The sequence below is a fragment of the Phaseolus vulgaris genome, chromosome 2 (assembly GCF_051622355.1).
Source record: "Phaseolus vulgaris cultivar YP4 chromosome 2, ASM5162235v1, whole genome shotgun sequence".
Taxonomy (NCBI): Eukaryota; Viridiplantae; Streptophyta; class Magnoliopsida; order Fabales; family Fabaceae; genus Phaseolus; species Phaseolus vulgaris.
The window spans coordinates 28,612,457-28,624,726 of record NC_143499.1 but is presented as its reverse complement, the minus strand read 5'-3'; positions in this window follow the sequence as shown (position 1 = coordinate 28,624,726).

Below are 12,270 nucleotides of genomic sequence, written 5' to 3'. Positions count from 1 at the left end.
AAGTAATTATTATGTTTTTTCTAATTTACATCAAGTACGAACTACAATTTTAAAATTTCAACGTCTATGTGGATTAGTCAGCGCATTTTAATAATATTATAATATAATTTATATTCAAAATTCCTATGTTACGTATAAATATAATTTATGTATAAAAGAAATACAAGTAAACAACTTATTTTAATATTATAATATAGTTTATGTTAAACATTAAAAATTTATTTATTATTTATAAAAATATTAATAAATCATTTATTTCAAAATTTAATATATTCTTTAAAATTTTGAACAGCTTTAATTTGTTTATATTAAACTACTTTAAATAATAATTTACGTACACAATATCAAATTAATATTAGGATTTTTTAAGAAATTGAGATTTTTTTAATGACACCTTGCATACTTTTTTTTGTAGGTTCGTCTTTGTCACATGGTATAAAATCTTTTATCATTTTATTTAATTTTTACTCTAAACATAAATCTTACTTTAAATTTTTTAAGTACATTTTTAGGTTAAACAATAATTACTTTTAGAGTAAACGAGAATTGAAAATATTTTTTTAATCATTTTGGAGATATTATGAGTTGTCGTAGAACAACTCACTTTCTATGGTGAAGTGAAGATCTTCTTTTATTTTTAAGGTAAGATCTTGTAAATAGTAAATTTTATCGTTGAAGATAAATATCGTCTTTATACTTCTTAATTCATTTTACCAAATAGATTAAGTTTCTTAAATAATATTTGAATTGAATTATATTAACTTTAAATTCTCTGATTAAAAAAATATTAAATTAAATTAAATTATACCAAAACTTGAATTAGTTAAAAAATTGAACTGAATTTTTATATTAATTTAGATTTTAAAAACTGAACTATCAATAAATAAAACTGTTTGGATTAAACTCTATTATAATTCTTAAGATTGAAAAAATATATACTCTAAATAATATTTTATTGATAACAATTTAAACGATTTAGATAATGTGTAAGGGAAAATCTAATCCATCTCGTTAATATATTAATATAAAAAATATGAATATATTTATATTTTAAGAGATAATTATTTTTACCAAAATCATGACAAGAGAATATATAAAAATTTGTACACATTTATTTATTTGCTTATTTTTTAGAAAGAAATAAGAAACTATTTATTTGGAAAAAAAAACTTTTTTAGTATTACTATTTTATTTGACGTGGTTGGAATAAGTATATTAATCATGAGATTAATGTTAATGGTGAAAAGTATGTATAAAAGTAACATTAGTGGTCCCTCTATAATAAATGGGCCCATGCCCGTAACAAATGTAAATGTTGAAATTTTCGTTCTTTTAATTATCAACAATATGTATTTCAATTGGATCTTGAACACACTACAATAACAACTACATTATTTTAATAATTTAGTATCTTAATCTATTTATGTGATAGTAATAAAAAAAAATCATCCACAAAGTAATATAGAAAAGTGAAAATAAATATAAAGTAAATTAATATCATACCAAAATAATATATAAATTATCTTTTAATATTTCATCAATATAATTTAATTTATTTCAAATTAAAGAGATTTAAAAATAATTTTGTACTGGAATATGAGTTTTAACATTAATAACAAAATAATACAAAATTGTCTCATCTTGAGTATTTATTTATTTAAATATTCAAAATCAAATATCTATCTTACAATGTCTTCAAATTATTATTTATTAATAATTTTATTATACTTGTTAAATTTTTAAAAAAATGTTTTTATCATATTAATTTGTTCAATAAAGCAAATAATAAATATATAAAAACTATGTATGACATAAGTAATATAAATATAAATAGAGTGGACCTCAATTGAAGATAAATATAAATTAATAATATAAATAAATTAAATAATCATTGTATAACTGATTTTTTTTTAATAATATAAACAAACCAAGAAGATAATATTTTAAATTGAATCATCTAAATAAAAAAATAGATCAATTAAATATTATAAATAAATAGAATAATACATAACTAAAAAAATCCAAATAAATAAAATGAACTAATATACTACTGAACATAAATTAAATAATATAAATAAATAAATAAATATATTAATGTTTAATTGAAGAAAAAGTAAAATAAATAAATAAATAAAGTAAGGTTGGAGAGAGAAAATAAACAATTCATAAAATAAATAAATAAATAAAATAATAAATATCTATTTTTTCTATTATTGTAGTGCTAAAATATGATTAAGGATATTTTTATTTTTTTCTCTCTGTTCCTACCCTTCTCTCTTTCTCTTTCTCTGTTTTTCTTCTTCTTTTCTCTCTCTCCCCATACACAACACTTAATTCATTTTGCAGCATTAATTGGATACATTTTTTTTTTATCAACAATGTTTATTTCTTTCTTCGAAGAGATAACTCCTTATTTTCTATATTTCTAAAAATTAATTTAAAAATATTTTCCCCTTTTTTACTATTTTATTTATTTATTTTTAAATTTCCTTTTAACTCTTTTGTTATTATAAAAGATACAAAAATATTTATAAATAATATAATTTTAGTATATTATACCGAGATATTATTGTATTATAAATCTTTAAATGTTACATAAATAAATTATTATTTTAAAAAATATGAAATAAAATTTTAAAGACAAAAGATAATTAATTATTATATTGATTAAATTACATATATTTTAGAAACTAAAAAAATTATTGATATTTAAATTAATATATATTATTGATAAATATTTTTTAAATTGATATTTAATTAAATACTATTTTTGAATTTAAATTTTTTAAATTAAAAATTAAAGAACTAATTAAATACTAATCTAAAATTATTATCAATAATAAATTAATTTAAATATCAATAATTTTATTATTATTTAAAATAATATTTAATTTAATTGCAATTATTTATTTTGTATTTTTTTAAAGTTTCTATTTAATAATTTTATAAGAGTATATAATGCTATACACATTTAATAATTAATCTTAATCATAACAGTGTATGAAATGAAAACATGTACTATGATATAATACCAAGTCTTCATATAAAACATATAAAACCAAATATATATATATATATATATATACTAATAAAAATTATACATTAAAATTATAAAAACATAATAAAAAGTAAACCATTTGATTTTATTCAATTTTTTATGTTTAAACTTAACCACATATAATTGTTCTGCTTAATTCAAATGTAGTTTTAATAATAAATAAAACGAATCACACTTGCTAATTGTAACGAGTTAATATTTTTCTATATATAAAATTTAATATTCACTTTTTTAATATATTTTATAATATTTGTAAATATATTTTATATATAAAAACTCGTTTTTAATTTTAACTCATATTCTAAATGTAAGGTGTAACATTCTATATTTCTCATATCTAATAACCAAAATCTGTATGAAATATTAAAATAAATATATAAACATAATACAAATATATCTACAATTCTTTCATATAATGTTTCAAATTATCTCTCTCTTCTTAAGACTTGAAACATTTTCATAAAACTAAAAAGAAAATTTCAAAAGAAAATAAACATTTTTCATCTTCCATCTTTTCATCAAGAAACTTTATCACCTGTAACATCATCTGCTCTCGTGTATACATGATCATCATAGATCAAAGAAAAACAACCACAAAACAAAACAAAGGGGTAAGCTAGGTATTTCAAAAACTTATAACATAAATATAACTTTAAACATCCACATAAATCCATCATTTCTCATGCATTCCACATAACCATAACCATCAAGTGTTTATCAACAATTTCAATATTCATCTTTCTCATGTCAGACTTCTACTGACTCATTACACAGAAACACTTGACTCGACTTCCAGAAGACTCGTGCGTTGACTTAGACTTAGATATCTGCACCTGTCATACTACATCACTGTGAAATCCACACAGCTATGCGCATAAATAATCTCAATATCATCTCTATCTTAGTATGACAGGTTAACTCATATAACAAGTCAAGTTAGTTATCTTTCAAACAACTTACCCATTCATATGAACCTCCTTCAACTCTCACCACCTGAATAACTCCATCTATATGATTCCATTTATCTCAGTAGAGTCAGGATATCTCCTTCTAGATGAATCTCTAGTCAATGCACATCCTAAACAATCTTAACACGATATTTTCTTTCCTGAAAATACTATGTCTTGATTAAAATTCATACTCTGAACCTCACAAGAATCCAACATCAAAGAATCAAATCATACAAAATTTTAGAATTTCCAAAAACATACCACAATTCATCTACTAATCATATAAATGTCTAGTTAAAGATATTTTCAATTAAATATACATGAAATAAAAGTCTATATAATTTATAACTATAGAGAAATAAATAAACCAACCTTTTAAAAACAAATATATATATATATATATAAAACAAATTTCATATTTTTTTTAGAGAGTCTAGCTTGAGCTAGAATTTGCTAGCTTGAGCTAAAACCAACCCAAGAGCACCTAGATTTTTAGCTTAAGCTAGAATTTGCTAGCTTGAGCTAAACTCAACCCGAGAGCATCCATAATTTTTAGCTTGAGCTAAAATTTGTTAGCTTGAGCTAAACTCAACTCGAGAGCACCCAGAATTTTAGCTTGAGCTATAATTATCGAGCTTGAGTGAAATGTGTAAAAAAATTCTGCATAACTTAATATACCTATTATAGTATAAATCAACATCTCATTTAATTCATAAATTTATAAATCTACACATTACATTGACAGTTCCTGATCAGCATGATACAATCACTCTCATTGAATCATTGAGTTATTATGTCCATCTATACATATATATGATTTATAATTCCAAAACCATTTAAAATCAAACAACCAATTCTCAATCACAACACTTTCAATTTCAATCAAACTACAATATACTCAAAACAATAAATCTTGCAACAAAATTTGGAATTGGTGACCACGTCACACTCACATTAAAATCTTCTTACCTAGAGTTTTATTGAAAATTTTAAACTAGCTTCCCTTATTTGGACTTTAGCAGATACTCACTAAGAGTTCCAAATCCACCAAAAGCTTAAGGATACCCTAACCTGCACCAGAGAGTCCTGATCACAAATCTAACTATATTATTAGGACCCTGAGCTAACAGAGACTAATTCCGAAGATAAAAATCTCACATGCAAACTTAAACTAAAAGGCAACCTAACCAGATCAAAACTAATTCAAAGGAAAAGGAGCCAAGAATGAACTTACTCTATCTAAGATTTTGATCGGTCAATCTTGTAGAGTTCACTGCCAGGAGTCCAATGGCAGACTCCGATCATTGATATGATGAGCAAGGAGGTCAGAATTTTAGAGAGAAAACAGAGGAAAGGAAAATGAGTTTTTAGAGAGATGATGGTTCTTTTTAAAATGAAACCTGAATAACTAAATTTCTATTTATATAGCCATTTCACTTTAATAATAAAATATTTAGGTGTCATTTTAATTGTATCATTTATACTCTAAGACTATTTTTCTCGGTCCTTACATAAGGATTGAGAAAAATAGTCTTAGAGTAGAAGTGGTACAATTAAAATGACACCTGAATATTTTATTATTAAATTTAAAAGAGCATACAACTAGAAATTCAGTTATTCATGTTTCAATTTAAAAAGAATCACCATCTCTCTAAGATTCTGACCTCCTCGCTCATCAGTTCGACGATTGGAGTCCACCATCAGACTCTTGATAATGAATACTACAAGATTGTCAAATCAGAATCTTTGATAGAGTAAGTTCATTTTTGCTATTCTCTTTGAGTCAAATTTTGAACTTATTAGGTTGTTTCTATCTTTGCTTTGGATGTGACCTTTTAGCTTCAGGGTTAATCTCTGTTAGTTTAGGGTCCTAGTGATATAGTTAGATTTTTTATTAGGAGTTTATGGTGCATGTTAAGTTACCTTTAAGTTCTTGGTGGAGTTGGAGTTCTTAGTGAATATCTGCTAAATTTCAGGTAAGGGAAGTTAGCCTTAATTTCCAATAGAACACTAGGCTAAAATATCTAGATGTGGGGGTGACATGGTCACTAGTCTCAAAAATTTATTTTAGGATTGTTTGTTTTAAGTATATTAGAAGTTGATTGAGATTTGAATGTGAAATTTGATATATGGTAGATGTTATAAAATTATAATGTTGTTGAGTATTGGTTGTTTGATTCTGATTTAGAGTAATTATTCAACTATGGCAGAGACTTTGTTGTTTTGGGTGCACTCTGGTGTATTTTAGCTCACACTAAAATCTTTTCGTTTAAGCCAAAAGTCATAGGTACACTCTGGTGTATTTTACCTCACACTAAAATTTTTAGCTCAAGCCAATTAAATATAAATATATATATATATATTACTATTATTATTTTAGCATAGTTTATTTTGGATTTTTATTGTTAAATGAATTTTTGGATATATTTGGATTTTTTAGAAAGTTTAAAATATATGTTGTGATTTAATGGTGTATTAATGTGTTAAATGAAGTGTGTGTAGAAACTAATTGAAGGAAATAACAGGAGGCAAAAAGTTGTAGAAACTGATTGAACATAATTGCATGAAATTGCAAAACTGCTAAACTGATTCATTCATTTTGATTTACTTCAATAATATATATAATAAAATTACAATTATTGGAAGCTATAAAATAAGAATACTAACATCTCTGTAAACTGACCATTAAGGCAATAATAACGGTAAATAGTTTAAGGATAATAAAATCAGAATTAATAACGAACATTTAAGGTTAATAAAATCTGAATTAATAACCAACATCCTCCCTTAATTCTGATTTGGAACAACCTTCATGCCCAACGGATCTCTTAACTTGATGAAAGCATCGATTTTCAATGGCTTAGTGAGAATATCTGCAATCTGATCTTCTTATCTGCAATATTCCAATTTGATCATGTTCTTCCCAATTTGGTCTCGCAGGAAGTGATATCGAATATCAATGTGTTTACTTCTTTGATGAAAAACTGGATTCTTTGCAAGATTAATTGGAAAGACATTGTCAACATAAATCTTAATTGGAACATCTAGATTAAAACCAATTTGAGTCATGATATTGTTGAGCCAAACTGATTAACAAGCACTTGTTGTTGTTGCTACATACTCAGCTTTACAAGTAGATAATGCAACAATTGACTGTTTCTTTGATGACCATAAGCAAACAGTCTTTCCGATCATAAAACAATGACCACTTGTGTTTTTCCTCTCGCCTAAATCTCCACCCCAATCATTATCTGAGTATTCGACGATCTCAATCTTCTTAGATGAAGAGTAAAATAGACCAAAAGTTGTAGTACCTTTGATGTAGCGCATAATTCTCTTTACAACTTGTAAATGAACTTGTCGAGGTGACTCCATGTATCACTGACCAATCCCATAGCATAACATATGTCGGGTCTAGTACACGTGAGATATCTAAGGCTCCCAACATAAAGTATGTTGCTTCTACAGTTCACTCATCACCTTCCTTCGTAAGCTTAATTCCGGTTTAAATTGAAGTCTTAACTGGGTTTGAATCCTCCATTTTAAACTTCTTTAAAAACTTAGTAGCAAATTTCCTCTAATGAATGAAGATTTCATCGTCTCCTTGGATGACTTCAATGCCCAAAAAGTAGGACATAAGACCGAGATCAGTCATCTCAAATTCCTTCATCATGATATGCTTGAAGTCACCAATCATTTTGAGATGATTTCCTGTAAAAATCACATCATCAACATAAAGACATAAAATTAGCAAATCTCCATAATCATTAGTCTTTACATAAAGACCATGATCTGATGCACATTTTTTTGAATCCAGTGGCATGAAGAAATGAATCTATCATTTTGTTCCAAGCTCTTGGTGCCTGTTTAAGATCAGATAAAGCCTTAGTTAGTCTGTACACCTTCTCCTCTTTGCCAGATTGTGTGAAACCCGGTGGCTGCTTTACATAAACCTCTTCATCAAGTGGGTCGTTTAGAAATGCATACTTGACGTCCATTTGGTGAATTTTCCATTGCCTTTGTGCAGCTAAAGCAATGATTAATCTCATTGTTTCCATTCGAGCTACAGGAGAAAATATTTCTTCGTAATCATAGCCTTCTCTTTGCTCGAATCCCTTTGCCACCAACCTTGCCTTGTATCTATCAATCTCACCATTTGCTTTCACTTTAATCTTGTACACCCACTTCACATCAATTGCTTTGTGTCCTTTTGGAAGATCAGTGAGCTGCCATGTATTGTTTTTCTCAATCGCCACCAATTCTTCATTCATAGCCTCTTGCCATTTGGGGTGTTGAATGGCATCTGCAAGTCTTACGTGTTCTGAATCTACAAGAAAAGCAAAGTGAACCAAATCTCCATTGTCATCAACTTCATCATCAAGATTTATTTCGCAATCTTGAAGGTGTACAGGTTGTCGTTGTTTCCTTCTTGGTTGCTCCATCATAGTTGCAATTGGAGTTGCAACTTCAGGTTGAATTACAACTTCAGGTTGAATTACAACTTCAGGTTGAATTACAGCTTCAGGTTGAACTGCAGGTGCTTCAAGAGTGACTCCATCTCCCACATCATCGTTCAAAACGTAAATATATCATTTTTTTGAATCCATTTCAGTTGTTGCATTCCATTGCCATTCCTCATCTTCGAAAAATGTAACATCACGACTGACAATCACCTTCTTTGTCATTGGATTGTACAGTTTGTATCTCCTATGCTTATATCCAATGAAAATGGTCTTCACTGCCTTATCATCCAACTTCGATCTTGCTGCCTTGGGGACATGAGCATAAGTAATTGACCCAAATACCCTCAAGTGTTGCACATTGGGTTTGAATCCGCTTCATGCCTCAATCGGAGTTGTGTTAGGAACACTCTGAGTGGGGTGATCTGTTTATCAAATATACCGCACATGTTACGGCCTCAGTCCAAAAATAATTTGGCATACCTTTCGCTTTAAGCATGTTCCTCGCCATGTTCATGATTATTCTATTCTTTCTCTTGGCAACTCCGTTGTGTTGAGGTGTGTAGGGACATGTTATGTTATGTTGCAACCCAAGTTCGTCACAATTCCTCTTCAACTCATTAGACTTGTACTCACCCCTCCATCACTACGCATCATCTTAATTAGTCTGCCACTCTATCTTTCAACAAATGTTTTAAATATTTTAAAGCAGTGGAATAGCTCATCCTTTCTTTTCAATAGATAAATCCAGGTTTTCCTTGAGAAATCATCAATAAAGGTTAAAAAATACTTATTACCTCCAATTGATGATATGTTCATCGGGCCACAAACATCTATATGAACAAGCTCCAAAGGAAATTTTGTACGCCAAGACTCCTTAACAAATGGTATCCTATGATTCTTTCCAAAAATGCAAGCCTCACACAATTGATTAGGGTGATGAATATACGGTAAACCATGCACTAAATTTCGTTTGGAGAGATTTTCCAAACTCTGATAATTTAAGTGTCCAAAGTGTAAATGCCACAACCACGATTCATTATTCACTATTGCATTCAAGCACTTGAAATCACCCATATGAAAATCTACTGGAAACATGCGGTTTTTTGATAAAAAGGTTTTAAGAATCAAATTACCTTTCTTTTATCAAAAATTGAGAATTTATCTTCAACTATGTGCATCACGTAACCCTTTTCGACTAGCTGTCCTATACTCAATAGATTACTTTTCATATCAGGTACATAGAAAACATCATAGATGTACCTGTGATCACCGTTCTTCAATGTGATAAGAATTCGCCCTTTTCCAGTCATCGGAACAAACCTACCATCACCGAATTTCACTTTTGTGCGAAACGAGTCATCCAAATCTGCAACAACTCCTTCTGACCACACATATGATTCGTGCAACCTGTATCCAAATACCAAGTTTGATTGTTTGGAGTTTCATTTGATGTGGCTGTCATTAGTACTGCATGATTCTCTTCATCTTGTTCGTGATTACTATCTTCTTGAGCACAATTGGCAGCATGATTATCACCTTTTGATCTGCACTCATTTGCATAATGGTCGCATTTATGGCAGTTATAACACTCTACATTTGATTTATTATACATGCCTCCTCGTCCTCCGTGACCACGTCCTCCACATCAAGAGTTATTTGAACTTGGATTGTGATTGGAACCAGTTTGTTTTGCTCAGCACCTCCATGATTTTGGTCACCACGACCTTTGCTGGAAGAGCTACCTCCACGTCCCTTCCTTTGCCTCGTGAACTACCATGTTTATGATGGGAGCTACCAATTGAGGATTGTGCATGTAAAGCCTATTCAATTGGTTTTCCAATCTTATTGTCATTCATCTGCTGCTCATGCGCTCGTAGGGAACCAGATAATAACCTTACTGTCATTGCTGAAATGTTATTGGCCTCTTCAATTGCGGCAATAACGTGTTCAAGTCTAGGAGTTAAAGACCTCAAAATCTTTTCCACCTTTGCTTGCTCTGAATGTGTTTCACCATTGATTTTCATCTGATTTGTCAAGGAAAGAACTTTATTTATATAGACATCAATAGTCTCTGTGGTTTCCATCTGCAGCAGTTCATATCGACGTCTTAGGGTTTGAAGACGCACCCTTTTGATCTTGTCATCACCTTTATAATTGGTTGACAAAATGGTCCAAGTCTCATTTTCAGTTATTGCTCCTTTTATCTACTCAAATGTCTCATCATTCATCCCTTGATGGATGAGATACAAAGCCTTCTTTTCCTTCTTCTTCTAGTCATGAAGCGCTACTCGTTGTGCCTCAGTTGCATTAACAGCTAATGCAGACACTCCACTCTCAACGACATCCCATAAATCATGATAATCAAACAAAACTCTCATCTGCACGCATCAACAATTGTAATTTTTTTCATCAAGGATAGACACTGATAATTGGGTAGAGTTAATGATAACAAACTGGGTCTGATACCAGTTGTAGAAAATAATTGAAGGAAATAAGAAGAGGCAAAAAGTTGTAGAAACTGATTGAACTTAATTGCACGAAATTGCAAAACTGTTGAACTGATTCATTCATTTTGATTTACTTCAATGATATATATAATAAAATTACAATCACTGAAAGTTATAAAATAAGAACACTAACAACCCTGTAAACTGACCATTAATGCAATAATAACAGTAAATAGTTTAAGGGTAATAAAATCAGAATTAATACCCAACATTTAAGGCTAATAAAGTCTGAATTAATAACCAACCGTGTGCAATGATGTGAAAGTAAGATCAAGACATAGTATTTTTAGGAAAGAAAATATCGTGTTAAGATTGTTTAGGATGTGCATTGACTAGGGAATCATTTAGAGGGAGATATCCTGACTCTACTGAAATAATGGAATCATATAGATGAAGTTATTCAGGTGGTGAGAGTCGAAGGAGGTTCATATGAATGGGTAAGTTGTTTGAAAGATAATTAACTTGACCTGTTATATAAGTTAACATTGTCATACTAGGAGATATATGATATTGAGATTATTTATGTGCATAACTGTGTGGATTTCACAGTAATATAATATGACAGGTGCAGATCTCTGAGTCTAAGTCAACGCACGAGCCTTCTGGAAGTAGTAGAGGTGTCTGTGTGATCTGAGTCAGTGGAAGTCTGACATATGAAAGATGAATATTGATTTTTTAATCAACACTTGATGATTTGAGAATTTGTATGAGACTTGATGATTTATGTTTATTAATTTCAAATTGAAATTATATAGAATTTTGTTTTATATAACTAGCTTACCCTGTTATTTGTTTGTGTTTGTTTCTTTATCTGTTATGATAGTGTATTTACACGAGAATAGATTATGTTACAGGTGATAGAGCTCCTCAGTGAGAAGTTGGATGATGAAAATATTTTATTTCCTTTTGAATATTTATTTTAATTTTATGTAAATATTTAAAGTATTATGAAGAGATATATGTTTTTGAAACATTTTAAGAAAGAGTCGTGGACATATTTATATTATATTTATATATTATTTTAATATTTTATACAGATTATAGTTTTTAAATGTAAAAAAATATAGGGATGTTACACTATTATAAAAGATGAAGTTCTTCATTATAAAAAAATAACTCATAAATTAAGGATTTAATTTAAAAGGATTTATATATAATATTTTTATAGGAGAATGTTTATATAATATGAGATTACCTTAAATTTAAAAATTTAGAAAATATGGTATTTACATCTAAACATAAATAAAAGATTATAAAAACATAATCTTATAAAACTCTTTATTACAAGAATA